Source organism: Aedes aegypti, chromosome 3 (assembly GCF_002204515.2).
Source record: "Aedes aegypti strain LVP_AGWG chromosome 3, AaegL5.0 Primary Assembly, whole genome shotgun sequence".
Lineage (NCBI taxonomy): Eukaryota > Metazoa > Arthropoda > Insecta > Diptera > Culicidae > Aedes > Aedes aegypti.
Window position 1 is genome coordinate 266370332 of NC_035109.1, and position 15845 is coordinate 266386176.

Consider the following 15845-nt stretch of genomic DNA (forward strand, 5'->3'; position numbering starts at 1 on the left):
CCTTTTCCTCACAGAATTTCCTGCTACACTCATGCTCCCTGCCCCCAATCCTGACCATGACGAGTGCGCGAGTCCTCGACCTCCTGCATGCAACCCACAACGACCACCACTACACGAGCTTTTTTCGGGGTATTTGTGCGGCGCATCGCCCGCCGGTCGTCGAGGAACAAGGAAAAGTTCCTCCGGTCATATGATTTTTCGGGAGGTTGAAAAGTGGAAAAACTGCTTTTTTTTGTCTGAGGTCTGAATGTCAAGCGGAGGGTATGAATATATTCATATGAATTCAATCACAGCCGGGTTCTGGCGGATCGATGACTAAGGGATTGGGTTGATGTATGCAAGGGACGAGCAGCAGCAGCAGCAGCAATGTGTCATTATCGTTTCCCTTTTTGTATGAATCGGGCGGCAAAACGACGATGACGGCTCTCCTCTACAGTGTGCAGTGTGATGCAATTCGGCCCGCTTCGTGGCTCGGAATAAAATAATAACAATATGTGAGTTCCGCTTGCTGGAGCTCCAAAAAAGGGAACAAGGACAAGGCTATGGTCGGGGTGGCCAGATTTGCCGATATGTTGTCTCTCTACCGATTCACCGACCTGAGTCAATAAACTATCGATTTTTTGTACTTATTACCGAAAAAGACCTATCAACTAGGTATTGATGTTCGCGTGGTGTATGGACATCCCCTTTGGAGATTAAGTCGAAAGTCTCCTGAAAATGATATTATTTTTGATTAATTTTTGACAGGCCCTTTATGAATTAGACTGATTCAATATGGTTTAAATTTGATTCAAAAGAATGGACCTGCAGTGAACATGCCCTAAGGTTTCATTTCTACGGTATCAATAATCTGGCAAACTGGCATCGCTGGCTGTGACTGGTTTGCCGGCTGTCTGGGAGATGACATGGCAGGCAGCAAAGTGCAGTTTGAGTGGCAGCCGGTTCCGAGTTGAGCTCGGAATCGTAGTTTTTTTGCGGTCAGGGCTACGTGATTGTATTTTCTTAGTTGTTAGTTAGCTGTGTATACATTTGATCCGATTTAGGACAATTTGTATCGTGAATCGAATTGCTACACCATTCTTAACTCGAAGCTGATCTAAGCCCACAACTAACTCAACGCGCAATATTGTGACACAACCTTCAATACTCTGACTAATGACCCGTCACGAATCCATTCAAGTTTTCAAAACAAAGCCTCAAACCCTCCTTCCCTTTCGTAAGAAAAAAAAACCCTATGCCTAACGTCAGCCCCTCGCAAATCCTTTCTTCTCAGAGGCAGACAATCCCTTTCAACAGTCCTCCTCATCAATCGAAGATCGCGGACTGAATGTGTGCTATAACAACAAGTTCGAAACAAAGAAATGACAGACAACACGTACAATAAAATACCAGAAACAACAATCAGAGTGGCCACCACCGCTAACCAGATTCTCGTCTTTCTCCTTTGACTTTATTTGCAGGTAAGCCAAAGCGCTCTGGTAAACGGCCCGGGGAAGGACCAACCGAACCGGTTCACCATCCATCCACGTTCATTGACCGCCCACTGCACCAGCAGCAATAACAACAACAACCGAAATCAGAGTACCACGCACATAGGAGTCATTAAGATCAGTTATGGCCCAAAACTGATTTCAGGTTTTAATAATCTATTTATGCCCTACCCAAGTAACCACTAGCGCACTAATTCGCCTTTTTGGCCTCATGGGGCAATTCTCGCGAAACATTACTAAAGTACCTATGTACAAATGAGAGGCTCTCTTTGTTTACTTTCTCTTTGATCAATAACTGAGTCACATTAACCTCTTCTGTTGCGTTTTTTGTATGAAACACTAGTCAAGGAAATTGCCTTTCGATCTGTAGTGAAAAACTTCCCAAAAGCTCTAGCATTCCACTGTTATAATCGAAAGAGAGCGAGAGAGGAGAGAATCTCTCATATGTACATAGGTCCTTTAGTAATGTTTCGCGAGAATTGTAAGGTTAATACAGGGCATACAGGCTGCATAGTAGCACTATGTTAGCAGTTTAGTGCTATTTTGTTACTTGGGTAACATTGACTAAAATCGGTTCTAGCTTCATAAGGATTGATTTCGATCCGTTACCGGACACCTATCCATCTATCAGTGAGTAAATAATGGCTTAGCTTAGTTTATTAGCGCAGACAAACAGACGTCACACTCTCACCGATGTCCATCGACCACCTTTTTAACGGCCGATTCAAATATATGGTAGGTGGCCAATCCACCACCTGCAGCGCTCGCATCGTTTTTGTTCGCGTTTGACGTTTACACACTACCGCCATCTGTTGGTCCATCGGCCAAACACACCGATTTTAGCATTGGGCGTACATGTCATCGTGACTTTGATTTTGATTGGGATGTGTCCGAAGTGTTACGTCTGTTTGTCTGTTGTATTAGACTAACTACACATATCAATGGTTGCTATTCCGTGATTGACCGAAGTCAGTGAAGATGCACATTAGTGTGGGACAAAATTTAGATTCTCGCTCCAGTCCACTTTTTGGATTGCATTTAAGTCCCATGGCAACTATGCAAAATTTTAGCTCAATCGGAGAAACTATATTTTAGCGCCAGCCGTTCAAAGTTTGTATGGGATTTACTATGGGAAAACTTACTTTTGCAAAGAAAAATCGCCAGAGGTCACCCATTGACCTCTATAAAAATTCTGAACACTTATCTCGATAGATATTTTTACGATGAACAACATTGCAGAGGTCAATCACGGCGCCGGCCACGTCCTTGCAGTCAGGCGGGATGGGAAAAGGAATGTTAGTGTGTAACCTTTGATATTTGGAGATTGTGTTTACCTTTGCATCTCCACAAAGGATACTGGTAGGGATGTTTGTTAATGGGGAGGTTTCTATATTAATGACTACCATGCTAAGTTATCAACCAATTTATAGTATTTATATACGTTACATTGATTAATCCTTAAAAGGCGAGGACAACTTTTTTTTGCACTCTTTTGCTCATATATTTTGAGTCAATTGATCAATTCTTAAAATTTGACCAATTGTTAATTAAATTAAATTAAATTGTTGTACCTCTAAATGCTTTAACAAAGATCCAGTGGCCAATCCGGATAAACTGCCACACATGTAGTGTACACCTCCTATTCCATCAGTGATTCATGATGATACAGTCGCCTCAGTATTTGGGTTATATTTTCATAATCAAAAGGTGTTAAAATATTCCATCGGTGAAATTTTGATTTTTTACACTTTTTAGCTATTTTTCCATATAAAGACTATGAAAATCACTGAAAATCACGTTTTCCTACACATTTCAGCCCACACAAAATGTATGGGAAAAATTTCACCGATGAAATATTTTGAAACCTTTTGATTATGAAAATATTACCCAAATACTGAACTCTAGTTGTAGATCTGGCTAAAACCTACAACTTTGCTGAAGACAGCACGTCGTTAACTTTGAAATCTTGTGAGTTACAGGCAAATTTAGAGTTTTTAAAGTGTATTTTTGAAGTTAATTTTCTCAATTTACAAAAATTACGTTCTCACAGTTTTTGCAGCAAAAGTTGCCTATTGTATGGCTTTTCTAATGCCACTAAAAGAAACATTTTATCGAACCAACTCCATGAGTTATGGGCATCTAAAGATGTCATAAGTTTTCACTTAAATTTGCCTATAACTTCAAAATCACAAGAATTGCAAACTTGCGATGTTCAGCAAAAATGTGTATCTTTACTTCCTCTGCAACTCTTTTGAAGACCACATTCACGTAAAACTGAAAATAAAAAAGTTGGATCAAAATAACTGATTTTTTGGGTTCACCCTAAGATAAAACTTTCAAAATCAATTAACTTAGCTCAAATGAAGAGTTAGCTCAAAAGTGCCACAAATTTCATCAAACAAAAAAGTTTGAGTCAAAATTTCAACTTAAATAAGGGCCACCCTGTTCAACTTTTTTCTTAAAAGATGCAAAACTCAATTACGAATAACTTCTCTGAAGACATCAAACGTCTAAAATTGACGAGAACAGAGAAAACACTTTTTTCCGGCTAAATTGTCGATTCGGTCCAATGTGCAGTGAGCATATGAAATGCAGTTAGAAGACTGATAGCCTCTCAATTAGTTGATATCTTTTGAAAAACCCTACTTGTTCGCTGAAACTTGTATTACTTATTGTTTGGGAGTGGCTTAAGACTTGCAAGTAGGAATGAAAGTTAAGAAACATAAAAATAAATTGATTGTGAGTAAAAATTACATGATTTTTCGAGCATTTTGCAACAGTGGATTAATTTGCTCATGTCCACAGTTGATCAGCAGAAGTTTTCTCATTATATTTTGTACGGGAAAAGGTATCTTACAGCAAATTTCTCTTAAATGAAAGCTTAATTCGAAAAAAAATATTTGGTGGACGTGAAAATCATCATCATTACGCACAACCGGGATCAAATATTTTTTCAAAAATAGTTCGCATTTTTGAGAAATAAATCTTTAGATGCATTTTACCATAGAAATATTTTCCACGTTACTTTTAACGATTTTTTGTGCATAGACACTAGCGCATGTGCGTTACTATGTGGCGAGTAGCAAATCAGGCCATGCATGTAACCCATTATGTATTAAAATAATAATTTTTCACCAATGAAATACTGCTTGCCTACTGGAATGACCATAAAAGTATTGGAAATTAGAAAGTATTCCTATCATTTTGTTTCGGTAGGTTTTATAGCTCGATTATTCTATAAGTCGATGATCCCTTGAATATTGAGTTATAAAAATTCGACTTTACAAGCTATTTATTAAACTATCGGTTTTACGAAGGTTAGTTATGCAAATAATACTAATATGTTTTCAAAAATAATTTTGAATGTTGCATTGAACAAACGCGTAGAAGTGCATTTTTGAGGTTTCAGATTTATTGAAATGTACACTGAGAAACCACGAAAAATTGCTAAAAAAATAAATTGAAAGTAAGGGCGGAGAGATGCGGAAAAGTTTTAGAAACATTGCCGTATCGTGCCGAATAAGATATTTTTTTTTAATATTAGAGTTTTTCAAACACGATTTTGTTATTTAGAAATTTCAGCCATAAACTCTCCATAACTCGAAATTGAAGGGACCATTGAGTTAGGAGGTATCGACTGATATGTATGTATGTATGTATGTAGGTAGCCACCAATCCTTGCTTGAGTCTTGCTCTGCATGCGGCTCCACTCAACAGTAAGGTCAAATTTTATTACCAAGCTGCATTCAACATATCGCTGTATGAAGGGCCAAAAGGGGGGTGGCGGACCCGTAAGTAGAAACACTTACGCGAAACCCGCGGGAAATAGAGAATCTCCTTCCAGCCATATGATCCAACAGATTGAGTATTAGAATTTGCAATACTTGTCGAGCTTTCCACGGAAAGGTTTGTTATAAGAAGGGCGCGTCAAATCTTTTACAACTGTTGGAGAGAAAAGTACTAGACGCGAACGACCAACACTTTTCCTCCTGACTCCGATTGGCACTCCACTTCATTGTCCAGTTGTAAATTCAATGATGCCCTGATGCTCCCTCCCTCCCCAAAACATGATAAATTCAATTATAGTGATATGTTATATAGTGGATAAGATTATAATATATATAATAATATGAAAATAAAATGGTAGTAACAATAAAATATGACGCAGTTAAACAGCATGCGGTATTATGTCAGCCGACATATATTTTTCTTTTGAATGTTTTTCCTACTGATGATATTAGGCTGGTCGAGGGAAGAATGATAAAAATAAACAAATAATTTGAATAAAAATAAAAAATCAGCGATTTGTTAATAAAGTTTCCAGATGTATGTATGTATGTATGTAGGTAGCCACCATCCTGCTCTGCATGCGGTTCCACTGCTGTACTGCTAGTCAATTTTCATTATCAATCTGAATTCAACATACCATTGTATGAATGGCCAAAATGGGGTGTGGCGGACCCGTAAGCAGAGACACTTACGCGAAACCCGCGGGAAATAGAGAATCTCCTTCCAATAATATGATCCAACTGAAAGTATAATGAAATTTGTCATACCTGACAAGTTATCCACGGGATGGTTTGTTATAGGAAGGGCACGTCAAATCATTACAACTGTTGCGATAGAAGAACCCATCTACAAGGATGTTACGGTTACTTCCACCTGTGACTCCGGCTGGCACTCCACTCCATTGTCCAGCTGTAACTTCAATGATGCCCTGATGCACCCTCCCAATATCACCCATGTTATATGATTCAATTCAATGATTGTTATGTAATGAAAATAAATACAATATTTTAAAATATGACAATATAGGAAATCATGTTGTAACTCGATGGTTTAACCTAGAATCGATGAATGAAAGATGATTAGTATTAAATACATAATGACAGATTGTTCCAACAAGCCTGAAAAAATACAATGACTGTTATGTATGTAGATAGCCACCATCCTAGCTTGAGTCTTGCTCTGCATGCGGTTCCACTGGATAACAGAGTCAATTTTCATTCTTATTTTCAATACATAATACCGTTGTATGAAGGGCCAAAAGGGGATGTGGTGGACCCGTAAGTAGAGACACTTACGCGAAACCTGCAGGGAAAAGAGAATCTCCTTCCAACGGCATAAGCCAACAAATAGAATAATGAGAATCGAAGCACATCAAGCGTGTGCTAGAATAAGGGCGTAAGTCGCATGATCGACTTCTCTTCATCGATCCTCTCTTCCGTGAACAAAGGTGACAAGACGCGGGTTTGTTGGCATTCTTTCACTTCAGGACGCTAGGCAGCAATGCAATCTTGCCTCCTGAGGTGAAAAACTGCTGACAAACCCGCGTTTTGTCGTCCTTATTAACGGAAGAGAGGAATCGAGTTAGGAGGTATCGACTGATAGAACACAAAATCTATGCAAAACCAATCCATGGGACGAAACTAAAATATAGCGGGAAAAAAAGTTTTTTTTTCCAAATTTGAAATAATGGCCACGGATTTGTTCAAGTTACTCCCCTGTGCGACGGCATAAACAAATCTGCGTCAGAGAGAGAGAGAGACCCAACCTGAACCGAAATCGGAGACCCCGTAAGATCTACGGTTGAGCACGTTAAGCTCGCTCAGCCTTCGATCCTCCAATGTGCGCGGCTTTTCGGATGGGGGGCTTTTGATGATATGGCTGCGAGAGCGACGGACGCTTTGATGTTTTACCGCGCCGCCTCTGCCCGTGTTGAAAACCATTTACGGCTAGCTAGCTAGCTAGTTGGGTCAATTTTCCATGGTGACGGAATCCTCCGCGGCGGCAATCAAGCCTCCACCACGCTTCTTCCGAATTACCTCTATGGGAAGGGTAGCAGGGTAGCAATTCGGTAGCCCCGGTTACATACATATCTGGGCCCACTGCTGCCGACTGCTTCTGCCCTACACACGTGAATCATCTTCATCGGTTGTCGGAATTCGCGGTCGGCTACAGACATTTGGACAAGGGGGGTGATTCCATCATGGAACGGAAATGGATAATGTGTTATTATCAATCAAAACGGCCATTGATGGTCCCGGTGATGGAGGTTACAACGGGTCAAGTTGTGAATCACATGTTAGTGTAGCTGCAGAAGCTTCTCTAGAAACAGCAGAAGTTTCTCTAGAGGCTTCAGAAGCTTATCTAGAAGCTGCAGAAGCTTCTCTAGAAGCTGCAGAAGCTTCTCTCGAAGCTGCAGAAGCTTCTCTCGAAGCTGCAGAAGCTTCTCTAGAAGCTGCAGAAGCTTCTCTAGAAGCTGCAGAAGCTTCTCTAGAAGCTGCTGAAGTTCTCTAGAAGCTGCTGAAGTTCTCTAGAAGCTGCAGAAGCTTCTCTAGAAGCTGCAGAAGCTTCTCTAGAAGCTGCAGAAGCTTCTCTAGAAGCTGCAGAAGCTTCTCTAGAAGCTGCAGAAGCTTCTCTAGAAGCTGCAAAATCTTCTCTAGAAGCTGCAGAAGCTTTTCAAGAAGCTACAGAAGCTTCTCTAGAAGCTGCAGAAGCTTCTCTAGAAGCTGCAGAAGCTTCTCTAGAAGCTGCAAAAGCTTTTCTAGAAGCTGCACAAACTTCTCTAGAAGCTGCAGAAGCTTCTCTAGAAGCTGCAGAAGCTTCTCTAGAAGCTGCAGAAGCTTCTGTAGAAGCTACACAAACTTCTCTAGAAGCTACAGAAGCTTCTCTAGAAGCTGCACAAACTGCTCTAAAAGCTGCACAAACTTCTCTAGAAGCTATAGAAGCTTCTCTAGAAGCTATAGAAGCTTCTCTAGAAGCTATAGAAGCTTCTCTAGAAGCTATAGAAGCTTCTCTAGAAGCTGCATTCTTGTATTTGAGTAGATCAAGGTATTGGCGAATTAAACTAAGATAAGCTAAGATGAGTTTATCCGTTAGCTCACGTTACCTAGTAATATGCCAAAAGCATATGCCAAAATTTAAGCAAAATGCGACCGCCTGGGACCATTTTCCCACCCCCTTCCGCCATACCTCGCAACGTCCAACGATTGATCTTCCGATTCCATTCGTTGGGGGCCGGGTGCTGCGCTGCAGAACTATCGCTATGCTCGTGTACGGAAACGGAGGCGGGCGCGGAACCGCGAGATCCATTAATTAATTATAGTTCCGCGAGCCGAACCGAATGGGTATTCTTTGCGCTTTTAGGTGGGCAGATTTTCGGCCAAAAAAACAAGAAGATCAGTCAATCAATGGAGGTTGGTCTTCCCGCGTACCCCCGGGGAAAGAAACCTCTCGGCTGGAAGGATGGGAGCAAAGCGGAATTGAGGAGAAGCACAGGTTAGGCGGCAGCGGCGAGTACTGCAAGCGGGCCGGCGTGATGGATGGAGGCAAAAGGAAGTGACCAATTAATGTTGTAGAACGTTTTTATAATGTGTAATTTGGCTTCTAACTCGGGCTAATAGAGGAAGGCTAATGGTTGTAGTTTTGCGCCATGAGGGTACTGCTTTTGCAAAGTTGAGTAATCGCTGAGTGGGGAGGATTGGCGAATGAGTTGGGAATACGAGAGCCGGGGGAATGGTACGGTTCGTTTAATTGTCAAGAACTTTTACTTTCCGGATTGAGCAGCTTTCGTATTTGTTGAGTCTAGCGTGTGAAACTGTAGACGATGCTGCTTGTATTACTAGTGAAGAATGACGGATGAAGCTGTTTCTATTCGATTAAACTGAAATAGTTAGACTGACACTATTTGTCCTCATATCTATCACATTCGCAGAACTACTCAAACTGTTTGTGCACGAGACCATTAATACTATACATACTACGAATTTCATCCACACGCTCCCACAAAGTTACACCAATCTGTAGTCCATAGTAAGCGATTGGTTCAACAATGGAGAATCTCTTTCCGGGAAGCCGTCTGGGCGATACGTTGCTTATCTCATCCGGGCATATCGAAATGCTTTATCGCACTTTGCCTTAATCTGACCTTTGCATTGGCGAACTCAAACATATGCTGCTCAAATGCAGCAGAGCAAACGGGACGAGCTTACGGTAGAAGAAGGAGGAGGGGAGTTTTCCACAGAATTTCTCGCCGTTACGAGACGGTGTCGTTCGATACGATGCAGCTAAATACTATAAGAATTCTGAGAAAGTTTACTATGACATTTGATATCAGCTGTGGTTTAACGCAATGATCATCCAATTTATCCGTCATAGACAAATCTGTGGCATCTTGAGGTAACTCTCTTCCTTTATGAGCTGGATGCTCTAATTTTGCAGAATGTACCAGAGAATTTTCAATACTTTTGAAGATATTTGGAAGTTCTGGAAAAACTTTCCCAAAGTTCTTGAAGAAGCTTCATAAGATTTCTGAAAATAAGATTTTTGGAAATTCGAAATAAGCAAACAAGAACTCACAGTATAGTTTTTATACAAGCTTGAAGGAACTTCAGGAGAATGAAACTTGTAGTATCTTGCAGGGCTACTGCGGAAAGAAACAGGTACCGTAATTTCGGGTGAAATTGATCATTTTCCAAGGTTTTTCTTGTCTGTTTTCTATAACGTTGACAATGCCAAACAACTAAATGCAGGAAAATAAGTACGAAGGTGAGCCTCATTGGCTCATGTACCGAAATTTTCTAAGAAAAGTCAGTTTAGTGCTAAGAAATATCTCTAAAATAAAAAATCGGAGGATCTCATTTCGGGGTGAAATTGATCACATTTCAATACGATTATTGTTAGTTTTAAAAATAACTCTACATAATAAATTTGAGCTCCATGAATCGGAATTCGCTTACTAAAATCTTAACAATACAATATTTATAGAAATATTGAAGAGTTAAATTTCAAGAATTATGCTGAAAACGCCTAAATGTATGCAATTTCCTAAGGAATTTCCTGATATCTAACAGGAATTCAATTATTTCTCTCGAATGAGCAAATTGTCAAGAATTTTGGTGTCAAAATCTTGTTTGGAAATATATCTTAAGCATTCTCACAAACTTTCAGGTTTATACCATGTTCAAATCCTTGTTTAGAACTAGAAGTTTATGGATGTTTGTGAATACTGCACCGGACATGATTTTGAAATTTTCTATTATTTCCAAAGAAATAAACGTTCTTTAACGCAAAAAACTTCACAACACACAATTCAATAATAGTTACGACAAACAACGTTCATTCACTGCACGTTATCTTGATATTTGTGCTCCATTAGGAAGAGATAAAATCGAGTGACACGATGATCAATTTCCCCCTACTTATCAATTTCACCCGAATTTACGGTAATCTCTTGGAAAAAAAATTGGAAAGCTTTTCAACATTCGAAACATTTTCGTCCTAAAATTCTATCGGCGAAGCTTGTAGAACCTTTCTGTGATACCTCTCAAATTATCCAGAGAAGCTTTTAAGGACTCCTGGAAAAGCCTCTTAGAGCTTCGTTTGAAGTTTCTCACAGATTCCTTAGAAGCTTCCTACAGCTTCCTTAGAAGCTTCTCAGAGCTTACTCAGAAGCTTCTCAGAACATCCTTAGAAGCATCTCAGAGCTTCTTAGAAGCTTCTTAGAGCTTCTTAGAAGCTTCTTAGAGCTTTGGATTCTCAGACCTTCACGAGAAGCTCTATGAAGAATTCAGATAAGTATTCGGAAAAGCATACAGAAAAGCTTCAGTACGCTTCATAAAAAGATTTTCAGAAACACTGCAGAAAGCTTACGAGAGCTTCAAGAGAAGCTTCCGAAAACTGCCAGCGATACTCTTAAATGCTTCTCTCGAAGCTTTTGAGCAAGCAAGGGAGCTCTCGGAAGCTTTCCTGAAAGCTCTTGGAAGCTTTCCTGAAAGCTATTCGAAGCTTGCTTGAAAGTTTCCAAGATTGTTCAGGAGAGCTTCTGAGAGCTTTCTGGAAAGCTTCCGAGAGCCTTCAACAAAGCTTCCGAGAACTTTCAGGAAATCTTCGGAGAGCTTTCAGGAAAGCTTCAGAGAGCTTTCAGGAAAGCTTCGAAGAGCTTTCGAGAGCTTCCAGGGAAGCTTCTGAGAGCTTCTAACGAAGCTTCTGACAGCTTCTAACGAAGCTTCTGAGAGCCTCTAACGAAGCTTCTGCGAGCTTCCAGGGAAACTTCTGAGAGTTTCCAAAGAAGCTTATGAGAGCTTCCAAGGAAGCTTCTGAGAGCTTTCAAGGAAGCTTCTGAAAGCTTCCAAGGAAGCTTCTGAAAGCTTCCAAGGAAGCTTCTAAAAGCTTCCGAAGCTCCTGAGAGCCTCCAGGTAAGCTTCTAAGAGCTTCCGAAGCTCCTGAGAGCTTCCAGGTAAGCTTCTAAGAGCTTCCAGGAAAACTTCTAACAGCTTCCAATAAAACTTCTAATAGCATCCAAAGCCTCTTGGAGCGTTCATGAAAGCTTCTGATAGCTTCCAAGAAAGCTTCTGATTACTTTCAGAAAAGCTTCTAACATTTTCCAGGAACGCTTCTGACAGCTTCCCAGGGGAGCTTCTGAGAGCTTCCAGGGAAGCATCTGCGAGCTTCTGAGAACTTCCATAGAAGCTTCTGAGAGCATCCAGAGAAGCTTCTGAGAGCTTATAGGGGAGACTCTGAGAGCTTGCAGGGAAGCTTCTAAGAGCTTGCAGGTAAGCTTCTGAGAGCTTTCAGTGAAGCTTCTGACAGCTTCTGACAGCTTCCAGGGAAGCTTCTGACAGCTTCCAGGGAAGCTTCTGATAGTTTCTAGGGAAACTTCTGAGAGCTTCCAGGGAAGCTCCTGAGAGCTTCCAGGTAAGCTCCTGAGAGCTTCCAGGTAAGCTTCTGAGAGTTTCCAGGTAAGCTTCTGAGAGTTTCCAGGGAAGCTTCTGAGAGTTTCCAGGGAAGCTTCTGAGAGCTCCTGAGAGCTTCCTGGAAAGCTTCTGACAGCTTCCAGGTAAGCTTCTGAGAGCTTCCATAGAAGCTTCTGAGAACTTCCATAGAAGCTTTTGAGAGCATCCAGAGAAGCTTCTGAGAGCTTATAGGGGAGACTCTGAGAGCTTGCAGGGAAGCTTCTGACAGCTTTCAGTGAAGCTTCTGACAGCTTCCAGGGAAGCTTCTGACAGCTTCCAGGGAAGCTTCTGAGAGCTTTCAAGAAAGCTTCTGAGAGCTTCCAGGGAAGCTTCTGATAGTTTCTAGGGAAACTTCTGAGAGCTTCCAGGGAAGCTCCTGAGAGCTTCCAGGTAAGCTTCTGAGAGTTTCCAGAGAAGCTTCTGAGAGTTTCCAGGAAAGCTTCTGACAGCTTCCAGGGAAGCTCCTGAGAGCTTCCAGGTAAGCTTCTGAGAGTTTCCAGAGAAGCTTCTGAGAGTTTCCAGGAAAGCTTCTGACAGCTTCCAGGGAAGCTTCTGAGAGCTTCCAGGTAAGCTTATGAGAGCTTCCAGGAAAGCTTCTGAGAGCTTCCAGGGAAGCTTCTGAGAGCTTCCAGGGAAGCTTCTGAGAGCTTCCAGGGAAGCCTCTGAGAGCTTCCAGGGAAGCTTCTGAGAGCTTAGAGGGAAGCTTCTGATAGCTTCCAGGGAAGCTTCTGATAGCTTCCAGGAAAGCTACTGAGAGCGTCTGGGGAAGCTCACAGCTTCCTGGAATGCTTCTGAAAGCTTCTCACAGCTTCCTGGAAAGCTTCTGAAAGCTTGCAGTGAAGCTACTGAGAACTTCCAGAGAAGCTACTGAAAACTGCCAGAGAAGCTTCTGAGAGCTTCCATAGAAGCTTCTGAGAGCATCCAGAGAAGTTTCTGAGAGCTTATAGGGGAGACTCTGAGAGGTTGCAGGGAAGCTTCTTACAGCATCCAGGGAAGCTTCTGAAAGCTTCCAGGGAAGCTTCTGACAACTTCCAGGGAAGCTTCTGACAGCTTTCAAGGAAGCTTCTGAGAGCTTTCAAGGAAGCTTCTGAGAGCTTCCAGGAAAACTTCTGACTGCTTCCAGGAAAGCTTCTGACTGCTTCCAGGGATGCTTCTGACAGCTTCCAGGAAAGCTTCTGAGAGCTTCCAGGAAAGCTTCTGAGAGCTCCCAGGGAAGCTTCTGACAGCTTCCAAGTAAGCTTCTGAGAGCTTCCAGCGAAACACCTGAGAGCTTCCAGGGAAGCTTCTGAGAGCTTCCAGGAAAGCTTATAGAGCTTCCAATGAAACTTCTGAGAGCTTCCAGCGAAACTGAAAGCTGCCAGGGAAGCTTCTGAGAGCTTTCAGATAGGATTTTGAGAGTTTCCAGGGAAGCTTCTGTGAGCTTCTGAGAGCTTCTAACAGCTTCCAGGGAAGCTTCTGAGAGCTTCCAGGGAAGCTTCTGAGAGCTTCCTGGGAAGCTTCTGAGAGCTTCCAAGTAAGCTTATAAGAGTTTCCAGGGAAGCTTCTGAGAGCTTCCAGGGAAGTTTCTGAAAGCTTCCTGGTAAGCTTCTGAGAGCTCCCAGGGAAGCTTCTGAGAGCTTCCAGAAAAACTTCTGAGAGCTTCCAGGTAAGCTTTTGAGAGTTTCCAGGGAAGCTTCTGAGAGCTTCTGAGAGCTTCCAGGTAAGCTTCTGAGAGCTCCCAGGGAAGCTTCTGAGAGCTTCCAGGGAGCTTCTGAGAGCTTCCAGGGAAGCTTCTGAGAGTTTCCAACGAAGCTCATGAGAGCTCCAGAGAAGCTTCTGAGAGCTCCAGGGAAGCTTCTGAGAGCTTCTAGAGCAGCTTCTGAGATCTTCGAGTTTTACTAGGGATGCTTTTGAGAGCTTCCAAAAATGCTTTTGAGAGCTTCCAGAGATACTTCTGACAGCTTCAAGAGAAACTTCCGACAACTTCGAGGGAAGCTTCTGACAACTCCATGGGAATAATAAATCTTTGAGCTGTTTAGTAGAATACCTATAAGCAGATGAAAAAACCGAATTTAGTACTATACCATTTAATTCCACTAGAATTTGTATCCCTTGACAGATACGCGTATTTCGACCTCAACTGTAAGGCCGTCTTCAGTGTCGTGTACTAGACTCAACTTAAGTCTAGTACACGACACTGAAGACGGCCTCACAGTTGAGGTCGAAATACGCGTATCTGTCAAGGGATACAAATTCTAGTGGAATTAAATGGTATAGTACTAAATTCGGTTTTTTCATCTACTTTCATGGGAATGTTCTAACAGATTTTAGGGCAACTTCCAGGGATGGTTCTGACAGTTTGGAAGAAAACTTCTAAAGGCTTCCAGAATACCTTCCAGAGAGTTGCTGACATCTTCCAGAGAAGCTTAGGGCAACTGCCATAGAAGCTTCTGAAAGCTTGCAAGCAAGTACTTCCATAAAACCGTCCATAATCTTCCAGAGTAGCTTTGAGAAGGCTAAAATAAGCCATTTCAAAAACTCATCATTAATAAGAATCTATCTACCGAGCCTACCAAATAAACGAGATAAGTAAAAAAAAGAATCTATCTCAAGCTTTTAATTGAGCGACTCCAAAGAAACTCTACAAATCCACCAAAGAAGCATCTGCATCTGCAACGCTTCCAGAGAAGCTTCTAGATTTACCAATATACAGAAAAACTTCATAAACACAAGTTTAACCTTTGTCATTGGTGAATTATCGTCTTGATCGATTACGACGAGCTGTCTTGAATCATTTAAACTATGCAATGCCAATCAAATGGAGAGTCTCCTCGTTCTATAAGTGACATTTTTATTACAAAACTATGAAATATACTTCCTCATATCTTCCAGAACATTCTTCAAACATAATCGCTGGGTAATTTCTGGGAAACCCCTAGAGCTCGCCATTAACAATTACAATTTGAACTTGGTCCGTACAACTACTTTCTCACCGCAGACATCTGCTTCCACCTTCGTTGTATCGAACTACCCAGAAAACACTTTCATAAAGGAAAGAACCAGTTTTCACGTCTCCCACCTAAAGAATTTCCTCCGTCGTTCGCATCGGTCCAAGGCTGCCTGGTTAGAGGTACAGCAGGAAAAATACACCGACTGACGAGATCATAAATAAGCACGTTCAGTCTCTGTAAGCGATAGAGCATGGGTAAGACGAAACCCCATTCGGAAAGCAAGGGGAGGGTAGCATACGGAAACCCCTGCCCTCCATCCCACCCCCCTAGCGCAATCACCCTTCCCATCAGGAGTGCCATGTTTATGTAACGAAATCATAAGAATTTCTCTCACTAACACAACTCCGTAGTGGGAACTCTCTACTCTCGTTGCAAGACATTCTCTCTCAGATATGAGCTAGTGTAAGTGACGGACAGTTTTCGGATCCGCGCCCACCCATGCATGCATGGAAGATAACTGGTTCAGCTGCATGCTAATCATATGATTGCACTTCTACTGTTTTGGACGGACAGAACTCATCGGTCTAGAGAACTCACCCACCCAAACAAACACCACCCCACACTTCTCTATGTTCGCTGGCGCTTCGGGTCTGAAGAGCGAGAGCGCACTAGTCATCAAACCTGAGAGG

General features: G+C 41.9%; 1 protein-coding gene across 4 annotated transcripts in view; it reads left to right on the forward strand.

The window, feature by feature from the left end:
• Window positions 1-15845, forward strand: part of LOC5573733 (zinc finger protein jing homolog) — a 337954-nt gene that overhangs the window by 271560 nt on the left and 50549 nt on the right. The window lies entirely within an intron of this gene.